The sequence below is a fragment of the Cygnus olor genome, chromosome 24 (genome assembly GCF_009769625.2).
Source record: "Cygnus olor isolate bCygOlo1 chromosome 24, bCygOlo1.pri.v2, whole genome shotgun sequence".
NCBI lineage: Eukaryota > Metazoa > Chordata > Aves > Anseriformes > Anatidae > Cygnus > Cygnus olor.
Genome location: NC_049192.1, coordinates 3,362,799 through 3,376,355, shown reverse-complemented (window position 1 = coordinate 3,376,355; position 13,557 = coordinate 3,362,799). Strand labels below are relative to the sequence as shown.

The 13,557-nt window shown below is 59.3% G+C and overlaps 1 long non-coding RNA gene across 1 annotated transcript; it reads left to right on the top strand.

Moving 5' to 3' along the window:
- The first annotated feature begins 5,172 nt into the window (after positions 1 to 5,172).
- Positions 5,173 to 9,131, top strand: LOC121059198. The gene is made up of 2 exons (XR_005814457.1): positions 5,173 to 5,275; positions 7,618 to 9,131. It is a non-coding gene; the product is annotated as an uncharacterized LOC121059198 (long non-coding RNA).
- The last annotated feature ends 4,426 nt before the right edge of the window (positions 9,132 to 13,557 follow it).

Here is a 13,557-nt window from a genome sequence, read left to right as displayed (position 1 = left end):
CGAAGCTGCACGGGGATTAATGGGCTGTAAAGGAACAGGGCAGCTCTGCGTGCCGTCCCTGTCCCAGCCAGCGACGGTGTGCGGCCCCAAGCCGGCTCCGCTCCAGCAGCTCCTCCGAAACATCCTGGCTCGAAGCAGTTTTACAATAAGCCTTCATTTCCAGGGAGCCTGACCTCCTTATTAATAAATCAGCTGTGTTATTGAACGCATGAATAATGCATGATCACACCCAGCCCCGCGCTAAGCTGTGTGTAAAAATTAATTAATCCTCTCACGTAACACCCTCGAGGGCTGGTGATGAATGGCTGCGCGCCGCTCGCGCTGCTGCTAGCGGTACCCAGCGCCTGCAGCACCTCGTGGTAACAGCTCCGGGCATCCTGCTCACCCCAGGGGGGTTCCCCAGTGCCGTGGCAGCCCTCCAGGAATTCTTTCGGATGCTTCTTTCTCTGGGTGTTTTAAAGAGGAGAATCCCCCTTTGTTATGGAGCCGCTGGAGGAAACCCCAGCAGCATCCCTCTCCTCGAGCATTTCCTCTGGGAAATAACGTGGGCTTCTCTCTTTCCCCGACCTTTTCCTGCGGTGGCTGTTAATAACATGAAATCCTAAGTAAATGTCTCCATTCAGGTGCACTTCACAGGAAACCGTCAGCAAACACCGGCGTTGCTGGTGCAATCTCCTGGAGACCCCCAGATGGTAATCAGCCCCCGGGACGGCCTTGATCCCAGCAGGGTCCTTCCCCCAGCGGTGCCATGGGAGGGGTGGGGACACGTTGTTAAACATGACAAAAGCTTTTGCCCCATGCTTGGTGCCAGGGAAAAGGTTGGGCTGCCTCCGGGGTTTGCTCTGGGCTGTTTGCTCCCAGGCTTTGCTGCTGCCCTGGCACAAGCATTGCACCCACCCGGGGATGCGATCGCAGGGGGTTCTTGGGGGGATCTGGAGGTGGTGTAAGCTGGCAGGGGCCCTGCTGACACGGGGAAAGCTCCGCTCCCCACCTCTGCACGCAGCATTTTAGCAAATGTGCTGAAAAATGAACACGTTTCCCTATAGCTTCACATGCATAGATGTTACCCTTGGCTCCACGCGAGGGGCCAGGCGCCCTGGGACTGAAGGAGCTTTTGTTGGGGAAATGTTTGCAGGAGCCATTTGAAAACTCCTTCTAGGTTTCTCTTCCTGCCTCCTTCTCCCAACCTTTCCCCAGCTGGCAGAGGCGATCCTGGGGGCTTCCAGCTGTGCCCCCCAGCTGCAGCCTCCTTCGCTGGGGAAGCCTCATGCCCCAGCCCCTGCTTTCCTCTGCTCCCTGCAGGCTGCAGAGCCCTGGGCTCTGCTCTTGTCTTGCCTTGTCTTTGCTTCGCTTTGCATCTCCTTCACTCTTTTCTTTCTTCGCTTCTCTTTGCTTCTCTTCTCTTCTTCACTTCACTTCACTTTGCTTCCCTTCCCTTCCCAAACCCTCCCAATTAAATGTTTCCGAGCAAGGTTGTCCTGAAGCATCTGCACCTTCAGAAATCCCCTGCAGGTTGCCTCTGAGGAGCATTTCAAAGGGTTTAACTGCTCTGATACTGACTCCGTGCCACCGTTGGGAGCTGCCAAAGCTCCAAGGTGGCTGCACGCAGCCAGCGGGAGCTGGGCACAGGGACAACGTGACCCCAGATGCCACCATCCCCAGGGGGCTACGAAATGCCAGGTCAGGGCCACCAAACCTCCCAGCTCCCTGTGCATGGCTCGAGTCCTGGGTGCGGCTCTGCAGACAACCAGGACAGGGCTGGAAGGAGCCCAGGGTGGAAACATCGGTTGTTTGCGTCCGTAGCTGCGGCTGGTTCCTCCGATGGCCAAGAGCTACGTCAGGAGGAGTTTGACTTCATATGTCAGGACGGTGTCTGCTGGAAGGAAACCGGGGGCGGCTGGGCGGGCAAGCGTGCGATGGGGACACTCCGGGGGAGACAGAGGGCACTCGGCCAGGGCAGGGCTTCAGGAGCAACCCTGGGGTCAGGAGCTCTGGCTTTTATTGGGGATGCTTGGTCCTGGGGCTCAGCACGCAGCCAGGATAGATGCAGGCTGTAAAGCTGCTGCTCCGGTCCCTGCTGGCCACGGGGACAATGTCCAGGATGGTGGCCACCCCTCCATTGCCCTCGCTATGTGGTTGGTGGCCCGAGGAGCCCCAGGCTGGGGTCTGCGTCTGCCAGGCACGGTGCTGCTGCGAGGGATGCTCCTGCGTGCAGGAGGACGGGCGCTCCCCAGAGCACCCTCCAGATGTGCGCTGCGTTACGATTTAATCAGGGCTGTGCTGTGAGACCGTGGAGCTGCTCCCAGAGGCATCTCCAGGGCTCTTCTGCGGCCTCTTCCCCTGCACAGCCACCATCTCCCTCCCCCAAGCCCTTCCCTCGCTGTTTAATTGTCTCACTTAATCAATGCAAGCAAGTTGTGAGCCGTGAGCGCTCTCTGATCCCGGTGCAAATCCCTGTAAAGCACAGCTGGCGAACCTCCCCCCCGGCCTTTGGCTGGTTTTCTTTGCAGGTTTACAGGACCGTGTGCTCCTCACCTCCGAGGGCAGGCTGGACCGTGCCGGACAGGGTGTCTGTTTGTCCGTGGGGTGCCCTCAGTCCCACATGCAATATCCCAGCATGGGGGTTATCAGCACAGCTCCATCGGAAGGCACGATTCAGGGCTGGAAAATCATCAGCGCTTTTCCTTCTGGGCCGTCCCCATAGCGGCCCAGATCTGCCCTCATTGGTGTCCTCACTGATGTCCTCAGCATCACGGGGAGCTTCCAGGCTGCGTGGTCTGTTCCCTGCGCTGATCCTGGAGCCCCAGCACACAACTGGCCAGGATTAAACATCCCCGGGTGAATCAAGATTAATTTCCAGCCCCGTATGGAACCAGCTGAACCTGGGTGCCACATTTGCAAAGTGGTTTGCTCTGTGGCATCAGTGATTCCCTTTGAGAAAACAGATGGATCTCTCTCTCTGTCCCTCCACCACTCATCCGGACACCCCAAAGCACCCCGACCGTGCAGCGGGGAGGGATATGCTCCACACCTGGGTGATGCCCAAGGCAGATGATGGAGACGGGCAGAGGAAGGAGCATCTTCCCCCACTGTAGGAGAACCCAGGGGGCCGTGGGGAGCTGGGTGGGCAGCAGGGCTGTGGGGACAGGGAGGCAGCGAGGGGCTGGGGCCGAGGTCGCTGTGGCCGGGCTGCATGCAGCGATGCCTGCTGGCAGGGGCCGGGCTGCTGGCGAGACGCAGCTGGATGGCTCGACGTTTTTCCAGGCCTGTGTCTCAGTTTCTCTTTATTTTACGTGTTTTTATTTCCTATTAAAAGCGCGCTGTCTCATTTCCTCCACGAAAAACAAGGCTCTTTCAGCGAGATGAATTCCTCCGGCTTCAGCAAAGCCCCAAGTCTGCGCTGAAAAACAAACAGGCTGCGCAGGTCACAGCTGCCTTTGCCCCGTGCTCCCCTTGCACCCCGTACCCCGCCCCCCCCCCCCCCCCATTTCTGCAGCCAGGCTCCGAGCAGCGATGCTGAATCACATCAAGCACCTCTCGTTGCCCCTCTCCTCCCAGAAAATGTCCCCAGCCCTTGTTTTGGTAGCGCTAAAGGAGGAAGAAGTGGTGACACTGTTTCCCAAGCAGCTGCGTCCCCTGGCTGCTTTGGGAAGATGTTGGGGATAACAGCAAAGAGCCTGGGGCCCCCCTCGGTCCTGGTGTTGGCTTTGGCCGTGGTTTTGCAGCCTTCCACCCGCAGGAGAGCAAATCCTCGGAGAGCTCCCAGGCTGCAGGAGCTGCTACCAGAGCATCTGCCTCCGCTGGAGCAGCGGCACGGATGCCTTCGAGATGAAAACACTTCCTCTGCTGCTCCACCTCCACCTGACATTTGGGAAAGCAGAGCCGCAGCTCCCTCGAGCTTTCCAGCTCTCCTAATTGGAGTCATTACGCATGCTGCTAATCACGCAGAAAGGCATGCAAGGGCGCGGGGCAGCAGCGCTGCTTCCAGGAGGGAGTGTGCGGAGGAGCCATCCCCTCTGCTGTCCGGGGAAGGGGGCGTTTGTCCTGCCCGGGGAGCATTGCCGGTGGCTCTGGTGGCACCCGGGGCCATGTCCCCCACGGGAGAGGTCTCTGGGTGAGGTGGGGACACTTTTTGCAGCCCACCCCATGCCACAAACGGGGGCAGAGCAGTGCAGCCTGGACCCCAGCCCACGAGGGTTGGGTTTGGGGATGGAGACCTCCCCATGCCCAGCTCCTCACCCAGCCCCAGGACTGCGGATTTGCACCATTTGGGGGTTTATCTTTAATTTCTGGCCATGCTGAGATTAAGCCATCAGAAGGCAGACTTTCTGGATGGCGCTGCTGCAGCAGGAAGATTTTGGGGGGTGATGCTCCCTGGGGCAGCTGCTCTGCGCCCCAGCGCTGCCCATGCTTTGCTCTGGGCTGGATCCTTCCCATCCCTCCCGGCACAGGCAGCGGAGGGCACGGCAGCTTCTGGGAAGGCTCCTGACGGCTGATTTTACAGCCTTGGCAGCTCGGCTCGGCCTTCCGTCCGCTTCTGCTTCAATCAAAATAAATGTGCAAAATTAAAGTATCGGAGCCGAACTCCCCCAGGCAGGGAGAAACAGAAAGATGTTTATTTTCCAGCCCTGAGCTATGTATTCCTTATGAAATGCTTGCTGCTTGCCGGGCTCGAAGGGCTGGCAGGGCTCAGTGGCTGCGGCTCACCAGCAACGGTGCACGCCAGGACAGGGCGAGCGCCCGCGCCCCGGGGCTGCGATCGCCACCGCGGGGCAGCTGCTTAAAAACGAAGGGAAAAAAGGCAAAGGAAGAAATGAGCCGAGGCTGAGGCGCAATGCTTTGACAGCTTCGGGTTTCCTTTGGAGGCTGGGGGAGGCTGAGGGCTGCGCAAACATGCCTGCCCCGGGGAGCCGGCTACTCGAGGCGCGATGTCGGCATCAGGGAAGGGAGCAGCGGGCTGGAAAAAGTGGTGGGAGCTGCCAGCATGTCAGGCTGAGCTCTGACACTTCAAAGGAAAGGCACAGCGAGACCCAGAGCCGGTACTGGTGGCAAACACCCGGCCTCTGAGCACGTCCCGGGTCCTCCCAGGTGTGGGGTGAGAAGCAGCTGTAATTACTGAGTGCGAGTGATTGCGTTAGCTGGGGAGTTATCAAAGGCCCCAAGCTGCTGGCAGTGGTTCCGTTCTGGATGGAGGAGTGAAGGTTTGCACCTTCAGCCAGTAATTGCAGCCAGCTTTCCAGCCCTCACCCTCGGGGAGCAGCCGAGGCACGGGGAGGTGAGGAAGAGGAGCGCCGAGGGTGCCGTGGGCTGCGACGGTTGGGGTTGGGGTTCCCAGCTGTGGCTGGCAGATGTGTGGGGTTCATGGACTTGAATTTGCTGTGGAAATGTTTGTGTCTTCCTCTGAGGGCTTTCAGGGCTCTGCGAGTGAGGGAAGATGGAAAGCGCAGGTCCAGTGGTGGCCCACCGGGACCCGCTGTGTTTACTGGGCTTTGGGAACGCTGTGGACGAGGGAGGAAATAGCACATGCACAAAACCCTCCGAGGATGCAGAACTGGGAGGATTTGCGAATACCAGAGAGATCAGAGAGGTTAGAAAAAGCTGCAGGAAACACAAAGGCCCAGTTTGAAAAACGCAAAGCAAATCCATCTGGAGGGGAATAGGGAACGGCCGCAGCACAGCATGTCGAGGATGCTGCGAGCTCCGGGGGGCAGGGGCTCTGCTCCGGGAGGTGCCTGCTCGAGTGCTGCCCTCCACTAGGAAGGAGGAGCAGCCCCTCGAGCTGACCCAGCTGGCTGCACCCTGCTGCCTTAGCCCACGGTGCTTGGTGCCACAATCCCCATCAATAACTGCAGGGGCGAAGCGTGGGTGCAAAAATGCACGTGTGGGAAACGCCATCCCTGCTGCTGGGATGGAGCTGGGGGTGTTGGGGTGCTTTGAGGGGTGCCCGGGCCATCTCCATCCCTTCCTGCAACTCCTGGGGGAAGCAGGGCAGTGGGAGCGTGGAGCTTTATTGCGACACGCAGGCTGAGGGAGGATTAAAAGCAGATTGATTGGGCCCTAATAGCTGCGCTGTAAATTCCTTCCCCAAATGCTGCATGAGAGCAGAGAAACCCCGGTGTTCCCAGAGTTCCCTTGCTTATTAAACAACCTAATGAAGTGATTTGATTAAAAGCAGGGAAGCCTTTCTGGCTGCCCCGGTGCTTTGTAGCACCCTGGGATTAGTGAAACTGCTACTTGAGAGATGCAAAGTTTTAAGATGTGCCATTGCTAAGAGCAGCTCGGTCTCAGTTTTGCAAGGGTTCGTCGCGTGGTTGACGTTTGTCACTTGGGTGCAGGAGAATGGGGGGTGCAGGAGCACGGGGGACCCCGGCGCGTGCCCCGATGCTGAGCCAAGGCGAGGGGCTGCAAGCGAGCGGTGCAGGAGGGCTGCGCAGCCGAGATCCCTGCCTCCCAAGACTCGTAACTCGGGCGTTAAGTGACTTTGCAGAAAACGAGCTCCAGAGCTGGCAGCAGGGTTCCTCCTATAGAAACTCCGCTGCTCCGAATTTCTGAACGTGACCACAGGGCTGCGAGCAGCGAACATCCAGGGAGGAGCGAGGGAGATGAAAGGGAGCGGGGCGAGCGCGGCGGCGGGCGCTTGGCACCCATCGCTGCTCGGCGCTCGAACGGGAACCGGCACCAAACGGGGCTGGGAGCTGCTGCCAGGGGCTCCTCGGGGCTGTGCTAATGCTGCTAATTAATGGCAACAGTAGTAAAGAGCTGGTGAGTTTGAGAGAGAAGAGGCTAGCCCAGGCTGTGGAGGGAGAGTGGGAAGGAGCAGCATGAGTAACAGACGTAAAAAGAGAGGAGGCAATGTGACCTCTGCAGATACACAAATTACTCAGCTCCTTCTGGCTGCATCAAAGATTTTTCTGACTCACCAGCCGGGGGATTTAACCCCTGGATCTCGGGCTGCACCGACAGCTCCTTGCCCATGCAGGAGGGTGGTGGGGTGCCAGGTGCCCCCCTCTGCTAGGAGAGGAAGGCTCTGGTGTCCCTGGGGTTTGGGGGGCTCAGTATGGAGCCCCACAACAGAGGAGGTGGAGGAATGAGGATGGAGAAGGTTGCCCGCAGGGTGGTCTGAGCCTTCCAGCTGCCCAAGAGCTGGCTCAAATCCTGCAAGCACGCCTGGCTCTGCCCCTCTCCTCCCTGGAGCCAGCTGGTGCTGGAGGAGCATCTGCAATGCCTTGGGGGGGATTTGTCCTGGCAGATGGTCCATGCAAAGGTCCAGAAAACCTGGCTTTAGCCCGGCACCAGCTTTGCCAGCCACCAGCACAGGAGGTGGTGATGGAGGGCTCCAGACAGCCCTGTCCTCCCCTGCTCCCACCCTTGAAGGGGTTAAACCCTCCCGGGCTTGGCTGTTTCCTTGCAGCCATTGCGGGCAGTAGCTGGGGGGGCAGTAGCTGCCGCAGGAGGCAGGGTGAACGCTGAGCACAGCAGGCATTGGGGCTGTGCTGGGAAATGGCTGGGAGCAAGTGGGGAGAAACAGGGAGATGAGATGAAAGATGCTCGGCTAGGTAGAAAATACAGGAGGGCTGTGATTTATTCGCTGTTCCCCTTCATCTCCTTTCCTCCCAGTTTTCAGCATGGTTTGCGAAGAGTTTATCTCGAAGCTTGTGCAATGACTGGACTGGCTCCATGCAGAAATGGATTTGGAACAGAGCAAAAAACCAGCAAGCCAGGAAAACAAACCTGGAGCTCGAGCGGAGCCCTGATTGATGACCTCGACTCCCAGGGCCTCTGGAGCCCGTCGGCACCGAGCTGGGATTTCACCACGACAAGTTTCATTATGAGATTCCCTGTACCGCCGGGGGAGGCAGGAGCCTCGTCGCACCAGCCTCTCCCACTGCATTGCTGCGTCCTTTCCTCAGCCTTGGTGGTACTCTGCTTGAAAGAAAAAGGGAGAGCAGACGCTTGAGCTGGACAGGAGCGGGGTTTTCAGTTTCACTGGAAAGGCTGCACATTCAGCCTTTTTTTTTCCACTCCAAAATAATACACGAACAAAAATAAGAAGTTTCTCGTAAAACAGAACTGTTTGGGGGAGGAAAAAAAACACACCTCAATTGGACTTGAAGGAAACATTTTTTCAATACAATCACAATACTTCAGTGCTATTTTTACCCTCAGTAAAGCCTTCAGTGGGAAACGCAGATGCTGCAGGATGCTTCTGGGGATGAGATTCCACCTGGGGTGCTGCGCGCTGGAGGCTGCTATGGCACCAGGCACGTATCTGTGCTTGTTCCCTCAGTGCTGCTGCCTGGTTTCAAGGCAAAAGAATAGGGCTGAAGCAAGGGGACGGGGGCTGTGGGGTGACCCCTGATGCCTGTGCTGGCTTTGCTGCCAAAGCACCCTCAGCTCAGCCCCCTGAAGTGGGGAACACCGGAGTCTGAAGGCAGAGCTCTTGCCTGGGCTGCTTTAGGGTGGGAGATGCTGAGACCCCAGTTTTGGGTCTGGTGATGTGCTCACCTCCCCCTGTGCTCCCCAGCAGCTGCCCAGATGTCTGCTCCGTCCCTTTGCACAACGAGCTCTTTGCACAACTGGGCCTCAAATATTTGGGTGATGAGTGGCCAGAAGAAGGGCTGGGTGATGAGTCCATGCTCTGGACGATTCCCAGCTCTACCAAGCTTGGGGGTGATCCAGGGTTAATTACAGCCCTGCTCTTCCCGAGGGGGGAAGGAAAACTTTTATAGGGGATGGGGGTGTGAGGATACAGCCCCGGAGGACCAGTCCTGGAATGTTTTTGGAAATCTGATGCTGCCTCCGATGTTTCCCTGCTCAGCAGTTGACCAAGGGGAGCTGCAGTGCTGCGAGGAAGAGTTAACTCTTGCCTGGGAGTGCTGCAGCTGCCACAGGAGAGTGGCAAGGTTGGGTTATTGGGTTAGTCCCTGCCTGGGCCAGCTGGGTGCTCGCCCACAGCTGGCATGTGGAAGGAAGAATATGGCTTGGGGAAAGGGGATAAATCCTCCGGGTGCTTCCTGGAGAAGACAGAGACCCAGTCACAGTGGGATCTTCATTCCTTGAAAGAGGCTGAGAGGAGAAAATGGGGCGATTGTTTGCGAAGGGAAAAGCACAAAGCAGATAAGAAATGGGTTTTGGTTTCCTCGTGAGAGCAAGGGACGTGGAAAGGGTCAAGGACCGGATGCCGCAGCCTAAATGTGTCCAAATAGTCCCAAATCTGCTGCAAGAGTGGCTGTGGCTCAGAGGGAGATGGGAAAGGCAGCAGGAGGGGCGATGGGGGTGCGTGATGGGGGCACTCCAGGGGCTGAAGGTGTCTGGGTGAGGGGCTGCAGGGGGTGCTGTGCCGGGGGTCTGGCACAAAGGGTGCTGAGAGGGGTTGAGTCAACCCTCCCGGCAGCTCTGAGCCGTTAGTGAAGTGAGCTGAATTTATAGCTGTAATATTTGGAGCAGTTTCTGGGTATCTCTGGGGCTTTGACGAGGCCTGTTTTCTACTCGTGCTCTGCCAAGCAATATAGGCAAATCCGTGCCGGGCGTAACGAGCAGTAATTTAATGGGTCTGCTGAGATTACTTCCCAGATCGGGCTGCCACATCCATCATCCCGGCCCCTCTGCGCTCTCTGGTTTCACCTCCCCATCATTCGCACACTGACACCGGTGCGGGGTCGGGGACCTCGGGGCTGCCCCCACCACATACTCGGTGCATAGTAAGGGGTTTCCCTGCGGCAATGTCCCCACGTGGGACACGCGGGCTTGGTCCCCAGCTGCCGATAACTTGTGGTTATATCACCTTGCTGAAGTCTCTCCGTGATGCTCCTTTCCTGCACAGCAGGAGCACGTTTATTAAGAGGCAAGGACAATCATCAGGATGTCCCCAGTGGTGTCCTCTATGGTGATCCTGCTCTTATTAGGTCTCAGGGCACCCCAGTTTATTTCTCTGAGCCCATCATGGGGGAAGCAGCTGCTGGGGGTGGGGGAAGCCCCCAGACCAGGAGCCATGGGGGCAGTGGGGGGCTCTGGCACCTCGTGCCCCCCACCCCGGGGAGGTGGCCGGGTTCCCGGCGCAGCTGAAGTCATGCGAGGAAAGCAGGCGGCTGGCTCTGGCCTGCGGAGAGGAAAAATACTGGACAAGGGGGAGGAGGGGAGGATGAAGGCCAAAACCGAGGGAGGGCTGCAGGGCCAGACGCGACTCAGGTGTTCCCATTGCGAGCAGCTGCTGTGGCAGCACGGTGGCGAAGCCCGGACGGGGCAGGGGAGGTGATGGGGGCTTGGGGCAGCCCTGGGGGAGCTTTGTCACCTGCCTGCCATCGGCAGGGCCACCTCTGCTTCCACCCCTGCAGGGGCAGACGTGCATCCCCCAGGAAATCAGGCCAGATGTCCACCATAGCTCGGTGGCTCCTTTCTTCTGAGCCCCCGGTGCTTTTCTGCTGGTCAGGGTCCTTGTCCACGCTGGCTCCTGCCACCCTGCATGTCCCCAGCCTCTCTCCACGCGGGCAGTCCCTCACGTACTATTTTATGTATTTATTTAAAGCCCTACAGAGCCCGTGGCCCGAGCGGCATCTTGTGGTAACGAGTCCCCCCATCTAATTGTGCGTTCGGCTTGGGATGTTTGCTTTCATGGTTTCCAGGGCACTTCGCTGGGAACTTCATTGAATCACCCCCTTGTTCCTGCTCTGCCCAGTACTGGCAGCTCTTCCCAGCACCGAGCTGACACCAGGAGCCCTCCGTCCCTCCCCTTCCACCACAGATGGGGCTGGTGTGGTTGGAGCATGGCACGGTCCCCCCTGTCCCTGCCACCAGCGTGGGTTGAAGCGTGCTGAGATGCTCCAGGGACTGCAGCTAACTCTTGTCCTGTGCAGTTGATGAGGAGGAGAGGGGAAAGCTGTCCTTTGTTGTCAGGAGCGGAATGAGGTGTGCATGGTGGAGGGCGACCAGCTGCAGAGCTCATCTTGGATGAAGGCAGCTGGGGGTGCAAGAATGTGGCCATTTGAGGAGCTCTGCGAGAGCAAAAGGCTTTGGAGAGGGACCTGGGGCCGTGCATGCTCCCCTCCACCAGCCTTGCCATCGGGCTGGGGGTGCAGCACACCCCTCCCCATTTAGGAGGCAGTGGGGAGCTGTGACCCCCATTTCTGTGGCCAGGGGGATTGCTGCATGCCCAGCGCATGGGTTGGACGTGGAGGAGCTGAGGGAGGCAGGATTTGGCCCCGGCTGAGGGTGCTGGCTGCTGCTGCTGCTGGTGTGCCGGGGCCGCGTGCGCTGGGCTGCTCCCAGCACTGGCTCCTAGAGAGCAGCCGCTAATGCAGACCAGGCGCTGCCGCCTGCTGTCGTGGGGGGGGGGCAGGAGAAAAGCAAAAGGGGGCTTCTCCCCCACCCAGGGTCTCCTGGCAGTGCCAAGACCCCAGAGCCCTCGAGGTCTGTGGTGGTCTCAGGGAACCCGGGGCAGGAGGAGGTGGCTGCCAGGCACCCGAGCTGCTTCCAAGGCCTCTCTGAAGCGTTTCCACGTCCTCCTGAACCATCTGGGCCCGAGACGTTGCCTAACCTCGGGCGAGCTCCTTGTCTCGTGTCAGGGCCGGGTAAGGCCATCGCTGCGCGGTTGCTCGGTCACCTGCCCTCATCTCCACGGTCTCTGGGGTCCCCTTTGTGTCACGACCCCGTGCCAGGGAAGGGCAACACAGGTCCCCAGGTAGGCTCTGATTATCCCCAGGGGGTAAATTGCTCCCCTGCAGCTTTTGGGGTCTGTGGCCAAACAGTCGGGGGTGGCAAAGGGGCTGTGCTGGGCTCCTGCTGCTCCCACTCTGCTGGGGCCGGGGCAGCGCCGCTGCTGCTGCTGCTCACGCTCTGCTTGGGTGCTGGGTGCCCTGCTCCCAGTGTGAGGTTCCTGTGAGATGTAGTATGAAACCCATCGTGTACAACCTGGTTCAGTGACAGGGCAAGCCTCTGGCACCCAGAAAAAGTGGGGAGAGGCCACCCTGGGCTTTCCGAGCTCTGGGGAGGTGGAGCAGCATAAGCAGGGATTGTTTGGCGCGGTGGAGCCTGGCAGGGTTTTGTGCAGCCCCCCGAGACGTGGGGACAGGATGCCACCTTCCTGCACGTGCCTCAGTTTCCCCTCTGTTCAGCAGGTGGTGAGATGGGACCTCTGGGGTGGAGCAGACTTACACAGGGGCAGAGATCAGCCCCGGGGCTGAACCCGAGCTGCAGGAGCCTGCACCCAGGGTCGCTTTTTCTCTTTGCTTGTTTAAAATGTCAGCCAGGAGCAGAGAGACGGGGCTGCTCCTCCTTTTCACAGCACCTCTGCACCGTGCCCAGATGGGGAAGGATGGGGGCTGTTTCCCACCGCCTTGGGGAGGCTGCTTGTGTCCTTGGACAAACACAGCCCTCGCAGAGGGGGAAGAAATGTCCTCGTGTCTTCCTCAATGTGAACCGCCATTAAACCAGCAGGGAAGAACTGAGTGGATGGAGACCCAGGAGAGGAGGGGACGCGGTTCCCTGCAGGCGGGGGCTGTGCTGGGGGGACCCTGAGGAGGGAGGGGGTCCCAGACCCTTCCCCACGGTTCCCAGCCCCCCAGCACTGCAGCCACGAGCTGATGTGTGCAGCAGCCCTTGGCCCTGCGCCGTGCCCCGCTGCCAAGAGCTAATAAGTGGCTGCTCGGCCCTGCAGGAAAAAAAAAAATAGAAAAAGGGGGTTTGGACTTCTCTCCCTCGGAGAAATGAGCCGGATGATTTAATCCCCGAGAAATGTGAGGTCTGACGAATTCTCTATCCCCTCCCTGCACTTAAAGCAGCCACGAGAATAGCCCAGGAGCTGTGAGATGGGGGGAGGAAGGTACTGGGCGGGCTCAGTGGTCCCAGTGCAGGACGAGGTGGGCTGGCAGCCGTGCTGTGGCCACCCTGGGGATGGGGATAGCTCTGCTGTCACCAATCTGTGACATTTGGTGGGGATGGGGTCCACACGCACAGCGATGCCAGGCTGGTCCCCATCACGCAGCTTCAGCCCCTCTCGGGGCTTTGGCTTTTATTTAGGGGGGCCGAGGCTCCCTGGGGATGACCTGACAATGAGTTTGTGGGGTCTCAGCCCCTCGGGAAGTGCTGCTCCCTCCCCATGGGATGAACATGGGTGAGGGCAGCGGGCTTGGCACCGGGGCGGGGACAAACCTCGGGGCTGGGCTGCGAGCGCTCAGGCTGGTGCGCGTGCTTGCGCCAGCCTCTCCGTGCCAAGGCTGCAAAAGGAACATAAATAAAAGCTTGGCACAGCTTGGGAAATACTGCGGGCTGCGTAAAGGAAAAGGCAGCTAGCTGGGTGAGCACAGGGCTCCTTCCTGCCTCAGTTTCTCCAGGTGATGAGGGATGCAGATCCCCTTCCTCCTTGCGTCTTTGTCTCAGACCGTGGCTTGGGCAGGACCAGCTCCAGGGGCTGTCCTGGTCCGGGCTGGCTCGTCCCAAAGCGTCACGTCTCTTCGCATTCCTCCAGCTGGCTCCAGCGGGGGCTGCAGGACAGGGAGCCTGCCCCGAGGGTGAGAGGCTTGCAGGCGTTTTCCATTCCCTAACCCTTCCCTGGCTGCTGCC